This window comes from Mixophyes fleayi, chromosome 3 (assembly GCF_038048845.1).
Source record: "Mixophyes fleayi isolate aMixFle1 chromosome 3, aMixFle1.hap1, whole genome shotgun sequence".
Taxonomy (NCBI): Eukaryota; Metazoa; Chordata; class Amphibia; order Anura; family Limnodynastidae; genus Mixophyes; species Mixophyes fleayi.
Window position 1 is genome coordinate 237,037,510 of NC_134404.1, and position 18,858 is coordinate 237,056,367.

Sequence of the window (18,858 nt, forward strand, 5' to 3'; positions counted from 1 at the left end):
TTAAATATGCTCTTACTAATATGACTGTCTTCCATGCTTTATCTATGTTTTATTTAAAATAATTCCAACATGCTGGCTTAAACAAGGATCAAATTGATCACATCACTTTTTCTTCGAAGAAATTAATATTGGTTGGAATTCAAGAGTTAATTTTAAAAATCAAAATTACACTTATCGTGGATGCTTAGTTGCCTGATCTGCCAGCTTCCAAAGCATGTACAGTCCCATGCAAATTCAAAATAGGAAGCCTGATGCAAGTGATAAAGCAAAGTTCAACAGGGAAAGGGAAATTAATAACCATTCACTGTTCCAGTCATCTGGGGCCTTTGCAGACCTGGGCAACAGCGCATCCATTGTAAAAGTTATTTGTTTTTTACTTAATTCCTTGCACTCCACCTAAAGCTACATTTTAGTTTTGGAAGAAAGTAGCAAAGTATGTAAATGTTAATTTCAACTCTCATGACTATTTCTGTGAAAGGTCATGCCTTCCAACTTTTGGGGGTAGATTTATGAAGCATTCTAAAAAGGAAAAGTGGAGTTGTTGTCCATAGCAACTAATCAGATTCTGGCAATCATTTATCTAGTGTATTCTAGAAAGTGACAGCTAGAATCTGGTTGGTTGTTATCAGCGACAACTCCACTTTTCCTTTTTAGAAGGTTTGACAAATCTACCGCTTGAAGTCTTCCATTCCTGACATATTATAGACGACAACGTAAAACTAGCAAAGTATGGACAGAAAGAGTGCTTAAGAATATAGTCACACAGCTGACTGCAGTATCTGCACATGCATAAGTACAATAAAAGGTCACATCATAAAACATGTATTTTATATTAAAATTGCAACTCTTAACAGTATAGTTATTTATATAAACATTTATTTTTAAATATAATACATATTTGTAATTTTTTTACATTATTTACATAAATACATTTGACTTCAATGTGAACAGTAAATACAATATGTTTTTATTGTATATCTTAGTTGCATAAGTTGTTCTGTGATAGCTGCTAGAACATATACGTGTTCTTTTTAAATTAAAGACTATGGGCTAGATTTACTAAGCTGCGGGTTGAAAAAGTGGGGATGTTGCCTATAGCAACCAATCAGATTCTAGCTATCATTTTGTAGAAGGTACTAAATAAATGAAAGCTAGAATCTGATTGGTTGCTATAGGCAACATCCCACTTTTTCAAACCCGCAGCTTAGTAAATCTAGCCCTATGCCTTGTCAGTCATCACTGTCTGCATTTACATCTAACCTGTAATGGGAGCAAAAGCTATGGGTTAAAAGAAGCATGGCTTACGACAAACATAGAACTTGAGTTGGAACACCCTTACTGTACATGGCCTACATTAGTCTGCCCCTCTCCTCCTTTGTTCTTCCCTTTCAAGTTGTAGACAATCTTAAGTGTCAATTGAGTGTGGACATGTGCAGAGCTACGCTTCGAAAACAGATGTACATGAATTAAGCCCAAAAAGTGCTGTGCCTCATAAGCTGCTAACATGTTGAAATGTTGTGGATGAAGAAGGGCAGAGTGTGGATGAAGAGGGACACAGAGTGTGTGGATGAAGGAGGGCACAGAGTGTGTGGATGAAGGAGACTTTAACGTCAGCGCGACTTGTATTCCTTTTAATTTAAAGCAGCAATGTCAAACCATGCAGGTTAAGTGTTTAGACACTTACAAAACATTGCCTCTTTAAATTAAAAGGGATACAAGTCACGCTTACGTTAAAGTCTCCTCGCGGACACCTCAGTAGTCGCAATCACTTGCGGTCAGTATCCTGCGCCGATTCGGACATCTCCATCTTCGATATGCAGGTAAGTCTGCTTTCTTAACATTGTTTTTTACAGAGTCACATTTTTATTGGAGGAGTCATCGGTGTCGAAATGGTGGTAATCTTAAAAATGCTTACCACCGGAAATACTAATATACAAGTCCCTGCAGGATTTTTTTCTGATTTGAACTCTAAGTGTAGGGTCTAATATACACCCAAATAAAAGAGCTGCCTTGGTTATTTTGTCGTTGCTGAAATACTAATCAACAAGTCCTTGCAGGCTTTTTTTCTTAATTTGCACTTATAAGTGTAGGGTCTAATATACACCCAAATAAAAGAGCTGCCTTGGTTATTTTGTTGTTGCTGAAATACTAATCTACAAGTCCTTGCAGGCTTTTATTCTTAATTTGCACTTACAAGTGTAGGGTCTAATATACACCCAAAGACGAGTGCTCCATTGCTAAGAAACATTGATGAATAGGAAGACAAGCAGGCTTGTCTGTAGAATTTGCAGCAAATTCTACTGCGTTATATATAGGTTACACACAAAGAGAGAGCTCCAGTGCTCCATTGCTAATTGTAATTAATGAAATAGAAATTATAGGCCTGCCTGGCTTGGTCTAAATCTGCTGTTACATTTTATTGTACCATAGCTCACTCAGAAACAGGAGAGGTGGCAGGGTCAGTGCTGAAACAGAAATTGTAATAATAGGGCTGTCAGTGTTCTTAAAAGTCTAAAGTGACATTGTACTGTGCCATAGCTCATACAGAAACAGGAGGGGTGACATTGTTGTTGTCACTCTCCAGTTTCAGTCACGATGATACTAATCCCTCTACCTCATGTGCTAAAGCCTATGTTCAAGTACATAGTGGTTTTAAGTCAGGGGAAACAAAAATGTAAAAAAAAAGCGTGTACCTTTTTAAAGAAAAAAAAAAACTCTCTAAAAAATAGCTGAAAGTTTACTGTAGAAAAACATAAAATTGCCAAGATACCATTCTACCCAAAGTATTATCAGGCATGCTAGCATCAGGTAGCTCCCTTCTCTTAGCTAGATTCAGCTCCTGCAATCTACACTGTCACCATATTTAACCTCATCATTGTGTACATCTTCCTCAAACAATACAAATTCATCCCCGCTGGGAATCCACCATCCCAGAAGTCTGTGTACTTTTATGTAAAGCAGATAATGGCCTTCCTCATGGAATTTGTAGTTCATTTTATGGCAGAGCTGTCATGTTTTTTTGGCAATTATTTTACAGCAGAGCAAATGTCAAAATGTTGTGCTGACTCATCTGCATCTCCACTGGGTATCTTGGGAATAGCTAAGTTTTTCTAAGAAGCAGTTGCCAGAGAAACTGAAGGAGGAGGCATCATTAAAAGATGTTGATAGCGCTTGGATCCTGGCGAAGGGAATTAAGTCCTAGCTCTACAATTACAATATAGTTAGCGGATTTGCTTAGTTTTATTTCATCCTTCAATTTCTCTAGCTGCTTCTCAAAAATTATAATTAAGGCAATCATTTGACTCAAGGCTCACCGTGTCTGTACTCTCTTCACAGGTGACTACTTTGCTGGACTAAAGTACATTCTCCACAAATTCTAGTTTTCTTGCAGCAGCTGCATTCTCCTATATGCTGTTGCAGAATCCCAATAATGATCCTAAAGTTCAAACACCATCTCCCTGCATTTCATTGTCATTTTTAAAAGTTCTGTAACACCAAGTTGATTGTGTGAGCAAAACAGGAAATGTGATGGAATTCCCTCCCCCCCTGCCGCTGTAAAATGCTCTAACAATATTGGTGTCGTTATCAGAAATCACATATCCTCAGGAAAGTCAAGCAGGATTAGCCATGTTGCAATGACATCCCTTACTTTTTGTAACAGATTGTCAGCTGTATGCCTCTTACTGAAGCCGCTGATACACAGAGAGCCTACTTCTGAAAATTTGGTGTATTGGGTACATGCTGCTGCTGTTCCTGCTGGTGAAGGCGAATCACCAACCCAGTGGGCTGTCACAGTTATATAATCTTTAGTTTGCCCAGTCCGATTGTCCCCATATCTGTGGTTAAGTGTACAGTGGGTAGAATGGCATTTTGTAGCCCAATAATTACATTTTTACAAACTTTCTGGTGGAGGTGAGAATAGTTTTTTTAGTAAAATGGTGTCGTGATGGAATTTGGTAATAGGGACAGAAGACCTCAAGTAACTGTCTAAACCAGCTGCATTAATAGTGGACATTGGACGCAGATCTAATACTAGCATAGTCCCCATGGCGTCTGTGATCCGCTTTGCGACTGGGTGACAGCATTCTTGCTTTGTTCCTCTAGCAAAGGATTGTTTAACAGTCAATTGTTGTAAACTACTAGTAGTCTTCATCTGGGTTGAAGATCCAGCCCCAACAGCAGCAACAGCTGGACTAACGCTCAATAATTCTTCAGAGGAATCATGGTTAGTGGAGGAGTCATCTAGAATTAGGAACTGAATGCAGGACCAACTCCCATGACTTCTGGGGATATTGATGATGAAGGTGTTGGGGGTGTAGATTGCAGGTGCTGGGATCTAGATGAGAGAAGGGAGGTAGATGATGCTGGACTGCTTGTTGTTATTTTTTAACATAAGTTTATGATTTTCCCAACAGCTTTCCATGAACTTGCTTCAAATGCCGTAACGTGGATGAGGATCCTAGATGGATAAGGTCCCTACCTCTACTGAATGTGGCTTTAAAAATGCTACAATGACTAGACAACTGTTGTCAGGATTTGTGTAAAAATAATTCCACACATAAGAGGTGGATTTTGGTCTTGATGCCCAGGCATGACAATGGCCTTTCTCGTATCACTGGCAAGAACTGCTGCAATCTTTGTTTAAAAGTGTATGAAAATAATATTGTGACATGTGCGGTGGTCAAAATTGAATGGAAATGAATGGAAATTAGTGTTAGTGAGGTTAATAATAATGTAGGTACACAATAATACATAAATTATTTTATTGTAGCCCAAAAAAATGGAATTTTTTAAAAAATTGCAAACAAAACCAAAATACGCAGGGCGGTTTTGGCAAAATCAAAACACGAAGGTAATCCAGATCCAAAACCAAAACACGGGGGTCAGTAAACATCTCTAGTTTAAACATTTTTTTACATTTTTTTGGACACAAGATAGAGTGTTTTTAATTTTAAAAAAACAAAAAAAAATGATTAGTGCATATTAATGAACATAATGTGTTTCCATATAAAATAAGTTGTTTAAAATATGGGTGCAAGTGGGATGTAAAGGTCTGTGTCCTGTGCATGGCGTAAACCAAGATGCATATGTTGCTGCTCAGGCTGGCACACATCATAAGATAGTTGCCGCCCATATATGGTTGTGAATTCTGCGTTTTTAGTGCAATGTATTTTGCACTTGTGATTTGGGGAGCACATACAGGCTCATTATGGCAAGTTTGTTGTACTTGTCCACAATATGATTAATGTTGGGAAAAGAGATATACATTTTTATTCTTACATTGACGCTTCTGGGATGATATACGATATTCTGGTTACAACAGTCCTATTTTCTATGATCTGGTCAAAAAATCCCTAAAAGAAGTCTCATGTATTTACAATGTCTTTACCAGAATGAGAGCATTCTAAGTTTATAGTTAATTACATACTTTTTATTTTTTTACTTTGGCACTTGTCAAAGTCCACTCAGATACGCTTGCCCATTTTTCCTCCTTACTGCTTTATTTACCAGAGCTAGGGGACATCTTTATTACATGTGTGACATTTGTGTATTTTTAAGCTTTTGATTACATTTCACATAGAAATGCACTTTTTGGACAGAAATGCAACTGAAATGCGCAGGACATGTCCCATTAAAAGTAGTGCCCTCACTGAAAGTAGGAAATGCCCCATTAATTGCACCTTCTCTATGACTTCATTTCTTTTAAATGTTATCCCACAAAAAGTAATCTAATTTTAGTATGCTGGAATAAAAAATAGACTCGCTGATGCACCTAACCTGTTTGCTATCATGAAATGTCGCAATTTATTAAATTCATTGAATAATTTATCTAGGATAATAACAAACCCAAAATAATTCCCTTGAAAGGTTTTTGTACCTGTTGGAAGAAAATATGGACTCCAAACAAAAACGAAAAGGTGGAGCTGAAAAAATCAGAGAGAAGAAAAAGAAGACTCTTGAAGCTCATGCCGAAAAATATGTTAAAATAACTGATATGTTCAGTCGTCATCAACCAGGTCACAATATTCCTGGGAAAGCATCCACTGAAGAAAATGTTTCTGAAATGCAAATTGATCAAGCAAGTGGAACAGTTATGTATTCAGATTCTGCAAGCGCCAGTCAATACACGGAAAACAGACCGTTATATCTGTGGCACTAACATATGATCTAGTACGCGTTGTCATGAAGAAATCATTGACAGAACAGGAAGTTGAAAAAAAGGCAAGATTTAAATGAAACCAGTAGCTCTCCATGTATACAAAGTTTATAGTCCCTGGGGTATATTTACTAAACTGCGGGTTTGGAAAAATGGAGATGTTGCTATAGCAACCAATCAGATGCTAGCTATCATTTGAAGAATGTACTAAATAAATGGTAACTAGAATCTGATTGGTTGCTATGGGCAAGATCTCCACTTTCAAACCCAAAGCTTAGTAAATATACCCCCCAGTCTCCATTCAATTACTTTGTTCGACCTTAAAACAAGTCGCCTTCCTTATTTTTTAATTATCACCAAAAGCAAAACTTCAGTGATCATGTCATAAAGAAAGCTGTCCTTCGAAAAGATAAATCAAACCGCTGACCTACAGTGAAGAACAAAATGCTGTATTTGCTCTGTCTGTCTTGCATTTTCAAAGACTTCTGTAACAAATCCATTCATTGAAGGAATGACAGACAGGAGACATATTCATGAAAGAATTGAAGAACATGAAAAAAGTGTTATGCACAGAGCCTGCGCCGAAGATTACTCTTCGAATGCCAGCAGTGCAGATATCAATAACTTACTGCTTTGCAATGTCTGTACACAGAGAACAAGTCAGAAAAAGACGTCAGATATCGGAGCGTGTCATAGACATTATAAAAGTGATTGATAAGCGCAGACTTAGCTATAGGGGAAACAAATTTGAGACTGCATACACTTTAGAGGACATTTCTGTCGATCACGGCAATTTTTTAGAATTTGTTTTACTGCTCAGCAAGTACGATCATCATCATCACCATTTATTTATATAGCACCACTAATTCAACAGCGATTTACAGAGAACTCACTCACATCAGTCCCTGCCCCATTGGAGCTTACTGTCACGATCGTATGAATTTCTTGATCCGATTTGGGACCCTTGGGACTAGCTGGAGCAGGAGTGAAACAGAACTTAGCAGCCTGGATGATCTTCTTGCTCATGTTCTTGCTGATTGTAGAATATAGCAGGGGAATGAGCAGTCTGGAAATGTAGACAGGAACAGTGCACTAGTAATGCAGACAGGAACACTGCACTTGTAATGCAGTCAGGAACACTGCACTTGTAATGCAGTCAGGAACACTGCACTTGTAATGCAGTCAGGAACACTTGAGCCAAGAACTATCCTCTGGAGAGAAGTGTGTTGTTCTGGCAATGAACAGATCACAGCAGCAGGTTTAAATAGGGTGTCCCAAACAACTATTGGCTGATCAGTGCATGTGATCAAAGCTGCAGAATCTGGTTGGTCTGGAATGATCACCTGACTGCATCCAAGATGGCCGCGCCCATGCAGCAGAACAAACATTATGTGTTTGTTTACAAACGGAGGTGTGGAGGATGGGAATGCTGCAGACGACCAGAGGGGACCCAGGTAGCCGTGATATGACAGAGGCGGATGAGGTAAGTGCGGCTAAGATCCCGATTTGTGACACTTACAGTTTAAATTCCCTAACACACACACATACAGATTAGGGTCAATTTTTGTTAGCAGCCAATTGACCTACCAGTATGTTTTTGGAGTGTGGGAGGAAACCAAAGCACCCGGAGAAAACCCTCGCAAACACGGGGAGAACCTACTGACGATGCTTGTCTTCGAGAACACATCAGCGATTGCATAACAAAAAACAAGAAGTTGCATTCAAGAGGAAAGGACAGAGGGTCGTTTTTCACTTTGCTTTCAAAAACAACTCTTAACAAAGTTATAAAAACAATACAACGGCTTATTCAGGTGACAGTGGCAAGTGATGTCAGTGAAGCTGGGATGCAGTACAAATTGACACAACTCAGGATATCACATCAAAAGATCAGTGCTCTGTAATTGTTCGGTATGTAACAGATCAAATTCATGAGAAGCTCCTTGCAGTGGTAGATTGTGAATTTTCATCTGTAGAATACTTCCTTAACTTTATAAAGCAAGTTCTACACTCATGCAAAATAAACATAAAAAATTGCACTAGCAATTCTACTGATGGTACAGCTAACATGCAAGGACAATATAGAGGCTTCTCGACATGGTTGTCAACCGAATCTCCAGACCAAATTCATGTCTGGTGTTATGCGCATGTACTGAATTTAGTACTGGCAGATACCACAAAGATAGCTATTGCAAGTGCATCGTTATCTGCTTTAATGAATGATGTTGGGAGTCTTATCAACACATGAATACATGGCTAAATGTCAGTCAGGACCCTCACCATTGAAGACTCTCTCTGATCGATGAAACTCGCTGATAGTCTAAAGATGCAGCGCTTAGAAAAGTATTTGGAATATTTTCACAACCTGATTCGCTTTGTACATTGACCTTTTTGACACATAGGCAAAGATTGAAACCAAGATCTAAACATGAAGTGCGCATTAAAGCAAAACCACACGTAGAATCTCTTCTTGAATACGAGACCATTTTCACAGCTCAAATATTTCTTTGTATATTTGAATTAGGGATGTGCACCGGCGACTTTTGAGGTCTCGTGTTTTGTGTTTTGGATCCGGATTTTCATTATTTTTGGGGTTCGGATTTGTCTCGCAAAACACTTGACGAAAGGTCTCGGTTCGGATTTAAGGTTTTGGATTCGGATTTTTTTTGGAAAAAACATAAAAAGTTTAAAAATCAAGTTTTTGGGCTTATTTTCACTCCTATGCTATTAGTAACCTCAATAACATTCAATAACAAGCATTTCCACTAATTTACAGTGTATTCTGAACACCTCACAATATAGTTATTAGTCCAAAACGTTGCAACGAGGTATCTTTCTGGACTGCGTAGAGGAGTGGGTCACCACAATATATATAATAAGAAAACCATCAACTTGTATGATTCGCACCAATAAATGTACCTGGACTGCGTAGAGGAGTGGGTCACCACAATATATACTAAAAACCCTGAACTTGTATGATTCGCACCAATAAATGTACCTGGACTGCGTAGAGGAGTGGGTCACCACAATATATATTAAAAACCCTGAACTTTTATGATTCGCACCAATAAATGTATCTGGACTGCGTAGAGGAGTGGGCACTGGGCACCACAATAAAATATATAAAAAACCTTCAACAGGTCTGCATTACACTGCACCTACGGCTGCTCCTCCATCCTCTCCATCATATACATGTTGGAGTTTTAGCGTGTGACAACCTCTTGTTTTTGATAATGTCAGTGCATTTTGAATATTTTTCAATTTGCCCCACACCACTGAATGTACTTTATCTATGATACGCATCTATCTATCTTGACTGCGTAGTGTGGTGGCCCCGGTACACAATTTGGTACCGAGGCCACAATATAATTAAAAAACCCTCCACGGGTCAGAATTCCACCAAAAAAGGGTATGGACTGCGTAGTGTGGTGGCCCCGGTACACAATTTGGTACCGAGGCCACAATATAATTAAAAAATTGGGCATCAACTGTCACCGTTGTTTAATATCTGATACACCTAAATATGGACTGCACAGTGGAGTGGCCCCGGTAGTAAATTTGGTGCCGGGGCCACAATACCTCCTCCAACTTCCAAGTGTAGTGTTTATAAAGACAGACAGCGTCGAAGTGTTATTAGTTGACTTTCTTAACCCTAAAATTGTCCCTGTTGCAAATATTCGTGCAATGGACAGTTACTTTTTTATTGAAAGACTCAAGCTTTCAAGTGTAGTGGTTATAAAATATAAACAACAATACAGTAGTTTTAGAGCACGTCAATACCTCTTGTTTTAAATTATGACAGGGCATTTTACTTTTGGTTTAATTTCTTGAATTTGTTTAAATTTGGTTTTACTTTTTGAACATGGCAAACGACTGTTGATTGGTCATATAATGCAAAAAAAAAAGTTCCAAGATGGAATTGTCCTTGGGCCCTCACACCCACCCTTATGTTGTTGAAATAGGACATGCACACTTTAACAAACCAATCATTTCAGCGACAGGGCCTACCAAACAACTTTGGCTGAAATGATTGGTTTGTTTGGGCCCCCACACCAAAAAAGCTATTCATCTCTCCCTGTACAGACTAAACAGGCTCTACTGAGGCAAGATGTCGTCCTCATCCTCAACCTCTGATTCCTCTCCCCCTACAGTGTGTACTTCCTCCTCATCACACATTATCAATTCGTCCCCGCTGGACTCCAAAACCACAGGTCCCTCTGTACTATCTGGAGGGCAGTGCTGTACTTCATTGAGGAATTGATTATTCATTTTTATAAACATCATTTTTTCAACGTTGTGAGGAAGCAACCTCCTTCGCCGCTCACTGACCAGGTTCCCCGCTGCACTAAAAACTCTTTCCGAGTACACACTGGAGGGGGGACAACTCAGGTAAAATAGAGCCAGTTTGTACAGGGGCTTCCAAACTGCCTTTTTTTCCTGCCAGTAACAATATGGACTGTCTGACATGTCTACTTGGATGGTGTCAGCAAAGTAATCATCCACAATTTTTTCTATTGTGACAGCATCCAATGCAGCGAGAGTAGACATGTCTGCAATGGTTGGCAGGTCCTTCAGTCCGGACCAGATGTTATCAGCATCCCCGCCAGTGCCTCTTTTGGGAAAACTGAGCTTTTTCCTCGCAGCCATAGATGTGGAAGAAAATGAGGGTGGAGCTGTTGGCATGTCACGGTCCTCTTCAGAGAACAATCTCCTGACCAGCAGGTCTTTGCACCGCTGTAGACTTGTGTCCGCCGGAAACAGAGACACAACATACGCTTTAAACCGAGGATCGAGCACGGTGGCCAGAATGTATTCCTCTGACTTTAAAAGAGTGACCACCCTCGGATCCTGGCAAAGCGTATGAAGGGCTACATCCACAAGAGCTACATGCTTGGTGTAATCGCAATGGCTTACCAGCTCCTCCCTCACTTTCTCCAGCTGCTTCTGCAACAGCCTGATCAGGGGTATGACCTGACTCAAGCTGGCAGTGTTGGAACTGACTTTTCGTGTGGCAAGTTCAAATGGCTGCAGAACCTTGCATAACACGGAAATCAGTCTCCACTGCGCTTGACTGAGGCGCATCCCCACTCCTTTGCCTATGTCGTAGGTGGCTGTGTAGGCCTGAATGGCCTTTTGCTGCTCCTCCATCCTCTGCAGCATATAGAGGGTGGAGTTCCAGCGCGTCACAACCTCTTGTTTGAGGTGATGGCAGGGCAGGTTCATGCTTTTTTGATGTGCCTCTAGTCTGCGGTAGGCACTGGCTGAATGCCGAAAGTGTCCAGCAATTTTGCGCGCCACCGCAAGCATCTCCTGCACACCCCTGTCACTCTTGAGGTAATGCTGCACCACCAAATTAATGGTGTGGGCAAAACATGGGACGTGCTGGAAATTGCCCATATTTAATGCCCGCACAATGTTACTGGCACCACAAATCCCCATGAGAGTCTAAGTGGGGTAAGCCACTGGGAGATAATTTCCCTCATTTTCTCTAATATGTTGTCAGCGTTGTGCCTCTTATTAAAGCCTGTAATACACAATGTTGCCTGCCTTTGCACGAGCAGCCATTTTGTAGTTGCTGCTACTGATGCAGCTGTTGCTGTTGCTGCGGAAGGGGATGCATCTACCCAGTGGGCTGTCACAGTCATATAGTCCTTCGTTTGCCCAGAACCACTTGTCCACATGTCCGTGGTTAAGTGGACAGTGGGTACAACCGCATTTTTTAGAGCACTGAGGACACTTGATCGTACTTCTCTGTACATTTTTGGTATCGCCTGCCTAGTGAAGTGGAATCTCGACGGGATTTGGTACCGGGGACACAATACCTCTATCAACCCTCTAAATCCCACTCCACTGATGGCGGACACCGGGCGCACGTCTAACACCAACATTGCAGTTACAGCCGCAGTTATACGCTTTGCAATAGGGTGACTACTATCGTATTTTGTGGTCATGGCAAACGACTGTTGGACGGTCAATTGTTTTGTGAAAGACTTAGCGGTCTTACGACTTCCCCTCTGGGAAGATGACCGACTAACAGCAGCAACAGCAGCAGTGGCAGTAGTAGGCGTACCGCTGCAGGATTCCTCGGATGAATCCCGTATTGAGGAGGACTCAGTCTGGCTTGGGCTGCAGGACTGAATCTGATGGAGATTGTGGAGGAAGTTGACGAGGAGGGTGTTGCTGGTGTGTATCCAACTGGACCACGGGATTTTGGTGTCCCTGTACCGATGAGGGTCCTAGCCCCAGTTCCTGAACTAACCACTGAACTATGAAGGTTATTCAGGTGACGTATAAGGGAGGATGTTCCTAGGTGGGCAAGATCCTTACCCCTGCTTATTTGAGCTTTACATAAGCTACATATGGCCATACATTGGTTGTCTGGATTTGGATAAAAATAACTCCAGACCGAAGAGGTGCATTTTTTGGTCTTCTGACCAGGCATGACGATGGGCTTTTTCATCCCATGGACATCAGCTGTTTCCCCCCCTGGTGCCTCATTTACAATAACCACATCATCATCCTCATCATCAAGTTCCTCCACAGCGCCAGCTACATCATCAATAGCCTCCTCCCGAGCCACCTCTTCCCGTACAGTGATGGGAAGGTCAGGCTTGACAACCACCAACATCCTTGGACTCGCCTTGTGGATTTGTGATAATTTCTCTTTAGAAGGCAGAGTTGTTTGCTGTTTTGTTGCTGACAGGGGGGGAGGAGGAGGAGGGCTAAGATCCGTGGGTGAAGCTGAACCACTAGTCATGAACACGGGCCAGGGCCTAAGCCGTTCCTTGCCACTCCGTGTCGTAAATGGCATATTGGCAACTTTACGTTTCTCCTCAGATGATTTTAAGTTTCTCTTTTTGCTACTTTTTCTTAACTTGGGCTTTTTGGATTTTACATGCCCGGTACTACGAGATTGGGCATCGGGCTTGGAAGACGACGTTGATGGCATTTCATTGTCTATGTCATGACTAGTGGCAGCAGCTTCAGCATTAGGAGGAAGTGGGTCTTGATCTTTCCCTACTTTATCCTCCAAATTTTTGGTCTCCATTATATGTAGCACAAGATACTGCAGAATGTGTGAACTTGGTAATATTGCAGTACCAATGGACTTATACTGCTGGATTGGTTTTGCAAATTTGGTTATAATTATATATTTTTTTTTTAATTTTTAATTTTTAATTTTTTTTTACTTTTTTTTTATTTTTTAAAAACTTGAGAATAATGGGGAAATAACTATGCCCTTAGAAGCACAGAGCACAGGACACAGCACCACTGGACTGAACAGGACACGGCACAGGACCCAGCAGCACTACGGAACTCAGCAGGACAGAGCACAGGACACAGCACCACTGGACTGATACTGCAGAATGTGTGAACTTTGTAATATTGCAGTACCACTGGACTTTTACTGCTGAATGTGTGAACTTGGTAATATTGCAGTACCAATGGGCTTATACTGCAGGATTGGTTGTGCAAATTTTGTGGTAATTAAAAAAAATTAAATTAGTTTTTGGTATTTTTTTAAATAACTTTTTTTTATTTTTTTAAACACAGGGGAATATTGGGGAAATAACTATGCCCTTAGAAGCACAGAGCACAGGACACAGCACCACTGGACTGAACAGGACACAGCACAGGACCCAGCAGCACCACTGACCTCAGAAGGACAGAGCACAGCACACAGCACCACTGGACTGATACTGCAGAGCACAGCACAGCACAGAACTAAACAGCACAGCACAGAACTAAACAGCACAGCACGAGATCTACCAGGACAGAGGACCACCTAACACACCCTCCCTCTACCCTGATCAATGCCCGAGTGAAGATGGCGGCGACTAGCGGGGGATTTATAGGATCCGAGTATCGCGAGATCCGACAACGGGATTATGAGTCAGAGCCTCAGTTTCAGATCTGAATTTGGCGCCAATACCCGGATCTGTCTCGGATCCTACTCGGATCGGCAACGTTCGGGTGGGCTCGGATTCAGGAAATCCAAGTGCGCTCATCTCTAATTTGAATTGACATCACTATTGTCAAAATATCTACAAACAAGTGGTTTGGACATATTAAAAGATCATCACATGGTGTCTGGGACACAGGAAAATCTCAGAAAGGTTATTAGGGATTTTGATGTGGTTAAGAACATTGCAGATAATTTCGAAATATGGCAAATGACAAACTGCAAGAACTTGAAGATTGCGAACTTGGTACAGACCACCCTGCCTCATAAAAGGTTAAGGAAGAAAAAAAACATGGCTGGCGAGTCTGCTCAAGACGAAGTAATATGTGATGCTATTACAGCATATAAAATACAAGTACACAATGTGATCCTTGACGTAATCACTAAGAGCATAAATAGACGTTTTCTCGCCAGTGGATCACTGTACACTGACTATGCTTCCCTGAACCCTAGGAACTTTTCCATCATAAGAGAACAAGGACTTCAGATCCCAGCAATGGAAGATTTAAGTAAAGTCTTGATCAAATTTCATGAAAACATCACAGCTGAAAATTTGCTCTGTGAATTAAGTAGTCTAGCTTTGCACTGGGAAAAATTAAAGACCTCAGCACTAGAAGAATATACTGTTAGAGTGGCAAGAGAAATGCCTGTGGAAGACCAGAATAAAGAATGTGGTGACATGGAAATGGAGCTTGTGAATAAGCCATGTGCGACATGTAGAACTGTGCCATTTGTTACTATCAAATTCTACAGCGATACAATTTATTAACAGCTGACTACCATGTGATTGGCCTGGCCTACAAATTCATACTGACTATTATTCACACAAGTTGCTTGTGAGAGAAGCTTCTCTACCTTGAGGTCTTATAAGAATCGACTGAGGAATACTCTATCCCAGGAGCATTTGGATTCTTTCATGCTGATGGCTACAGAAAAAGACATTCTCATGAGTCTTTATGTGGATTTCATAATCAACAGAGTTGCAGAAAAGAGTGAAGTCCTGAGAAGTCAACTGATTCCTTAAAAGCTTACGATGCCCAGAGTTTTTGCAGGGATGTTAGGGTTAGCTTTTCTATGTGGGGAAATCACAAGGTAAAAACAAGCTTAAGTGATATGTAAAGAATACAACATTCTCACACTGGGCAGTTATAATATTGTCAATATAGAAAGTAGATGTGGTGGATAACAGGGAACTGTTCCAATTCATGTACAAAACAGGAGCAATGGGGTTTGGGGCATTCTTCCAAGGCAAATGGTGTAATGATAAATGTTCGATGGAATGGATCAAGGCAACAGAAGCTTCCAAGGGGTTTGTGTGATATAATGATCATGTGAATTGAGAAATGGGAGTCCAGTCATTTCAGATGTTATGTTGCTCTGGAGAGTACTGCAGAATTTTCTGGTGCCATATAAATCAACTTTAATATTGATAATAAGCCCTATAACAAAGGAGGTGAGAAGAAATGGAGAAGGTTGAATGGAAACTGAGGTGAGATAGAAGACTATAAGATCCATACGGTGGAAGTTTAAGGACTTGGTGGAGTGGATATGTAGGTGCATTGAGTTGACATAAAGTAATGTAAAGAATAAATAACATATATGTCAGCTTAAGGAAAGAAAAAAATTGGAGAAGGAAATGGTCAAAGAATTAAGTGGTAGATTCTAGCCATTATTTTGTAGAATGTACTAAATAAATGATAACCACAATCTGATTGGTTGCTATACGTCTCCACTTTTCAAACCCACCGGAAACTCGCAGCTTGATACATTTACCCCTTAGAGGCAAACTTTTAAAAGTGCTGCAACATTTCCTTAGTCTTTCTATCTTTCTATTGCTGGGTAATTATAGTTAAAATGTCAGGCTGGGTCTCCCTTGCATACTTTGTTCTCTCTTAGGGCACATGTTCTATAGCTTTTATCAAAAAAGGTTGATGGTGATATGATGCTAACTGCTCTTCATTTATGTAATTATAAAATGCTGTAGCTAATTTGCATCAAGAAAAGTTTCACTATCAGTGAGTTACAAGTATGCCATCATGTGAATGGATATGAGAGGAATTGATGCTGCACAGTTATGTTGATGCAGCATGTTGATATCTACCTTCATTTCTTCCAATTTATAGGTATGGAAAGTTTGCATTCTGTAATAGCTGGAATGACTTGTTTTGTTATTTGTTTATGGACTGGGGCTGCTTTCCCTCATTTTCCCATCTTTGGTGGTTTCCCACTGTTGTCTGTACAGACTAGAAATACAACTCCACTATTGCAGTCATTGTAGGATTAAGTAATGTAAATTGAGTAGCACACTTTGAACCAGAAATGTGTATGGAGGGCATAACTAAGAATAAAATGGCTCTACATCAACATTTTGAAGGGACTGCATCCCCCCTTCACCTTCCCACACAATACTATTCTGTGACAGCTGTGTTTATTAGACTAGGCAACCCCGCTTTTATATGCTGTTTTTTCCACATAGTAGTTAGTTTAAGCTCTTAAATTCTTGAAACACAACACTGAGTATTTCTGTGAATGCTGTTGGCAGCATTCATAGAGCAAAGCAGTGCTTGTGTTTCAACAATTAAGCACTAATTTCTGAAAGCACAATGTAAAAACAATCCCATGGCAAATACATGGGTGCCCATATGCCATTAATGTTAGGAGACTGAATCTCTCATAGGGTCTCTTGTGCCTCCATGACCTGTGGCAGCCACCACAGATCATGGAGGCACAAGCTTGTCAGTATAAGCAGTAAATGCTAAAGTTAATCTACCCTGTTTGCAAAAAATATATGTAATCAGGATGGCTTATGTGCTGAGGTTGCTATGGAAATGCAGGGTGAAGCAGAGGTCAACCATACCAGAGAGTCTGTGAGGAGAAGAGAGAGAGGCAGGAAGTAGAAAGCTGACAGGAAGAGGTGCTGGGGCTCGGAGAGAGTTGGCAGCAACAGGAGAAGCAGTGAGGTGTGTGTGTAAAGCAGAGTCTGCCGAAACAACCGAATGTACAGAGGAAGAGAGGGATACCCAAGCTATGAAACAAGACGCTGGGTGTATATTGCATAGCTGGATCACTACAGAAAATCCACTATCAAGCCTCCTTAACCTGAGGGAGACAACAAAGCGGGCCAATGTGCGGAGAGGGAGACTCTCGCTATTAGCGAATTGCGTGTGAGCAAAGAGGGACAGCTAGCAAGATCAGACTTGCAGTCAGTCCACAACCCAACAGTGGCTAAGACCATCATCTTCATTCAAAGGGAGAGAGATAACTAAAAACACACTGTGACACTATTAATGCTGCACATATATCAGAGACTGTGTTCCTGTCAGAGACATAATGAAAGTTACCAGCGTTACAACAAGTGCACGAACGTTAACTAGTTAACCTCACAAACTATTTAATATTGACAGGATTGTGATTATTATTGATTTAGATTTTCACACTGTGTGTGCGTGTGCATTGAGGGAGAGTTTGGGTGCCAGTGAATGTATGTGTGGTCGCCATCTTGTTGTTTAGTTATTACTGTTGTCTTTGATTAATATCTGACCCGCTGTCCTATTTATCCCATTCATAAGTTCCCCATATTTAAATCCGCCTCTCCCATTTATTTTCACCAAAATAAACACCCAGTTGATTGTTTGCTGAACATTATTATTTAAAGGGTTAGTGTGGTCGGGTACAAGGGGCTTCCAGAGTCAACCTCTGGTGGATTCACTTACAGTCCGCATCCCAGCATACTGTGTAGAAGACTCGGGTGGAGGCACTGGAGAGAGAGAACATTTCACCAACCCTTTCGTTGTGCTAGGGCAAGGGATGCTACATATAATAGTATAATGAAGTGTCCTATGCAGAAAGAATTCTGTCTTGGTTGTTATTAATAAATGTGAGTCACATTTTTAATATAAAATAAAATTAAATTAAATACAAGCAGCTCCCCATCTGTTATTTCTTCTTTAAAAACCAAATGACAATCTTCTTTCCTGCATTAGTCCGAATGGAAATCACAAATAAGTAATGACGAAAGATCTATGCAACTTGATTTAGTATAGCCATGACTCTGAATTAAGTCTTATCAGCTGGAGAGGTTAATACACAAGCAGCCAATCAAACAAGGCTTGATAATGTTGCTGATGGTCGACATCATGATTATGAATGATGTCGACCATATTATAATCATTGAATATCTCCATTACCCACAATAGATAAAACTCCTAAGATGCGTATCTGTGAATGCATTCATATATAATTATGTCACACTTATGGGGCATGCCCTTACAGTAAGCAGTTTACGCTTGCCTGCCTCTGACAACCCCCTGTCCTGCCTCTACAAGTATATTGTGATGCAAGTCAATGATACACTAAAATCTACCTATGGACTCTTTTTTGGTGCACATGCGCAGTATGGAAATGAGTATCTTCAGCAAAAGAAATAACATATGTCCAACTCTAAATGACACTATTAGGGGTGAATGTATCAAGCAACCAATCAGATTCTTGCTGTCATTTTATAGAATGTATTAAATAAATGATAACTAGAAACAAACACAAAAAATGAGGTCTTTCAAAATCAGACGAAGAGGAAGGAGGCACCGACACCAGAAAAAAACACAAACCATCCACAAGACACCCCTCTCCAACCTACAGTTAGGTATTTTCAATCTAACTGACCATCAACTATCTAGTGCCGAGTCATCCCTACTAGGTAAGGGCATTAAGTTTGCACCCACGCGCCAATTAAACAAATTTG

The 18,858-nt window shown here is 40.5% G+C and overlaps 1 protein-coding gene across 3 annotated transcripts in view; it reads right to left on the bottom strand.

Annotated features, from left to right (window-relative positions):
- RPS6KA2 (ribosomal protein S6 kinase A2) overlaps positions 1-18,858 on the bottom strand; it is a 193,778-nt gene that overhangs the window by 67,342 nt on the left and 107,578 nt on the right. The window lies entirely within an intron of this gene.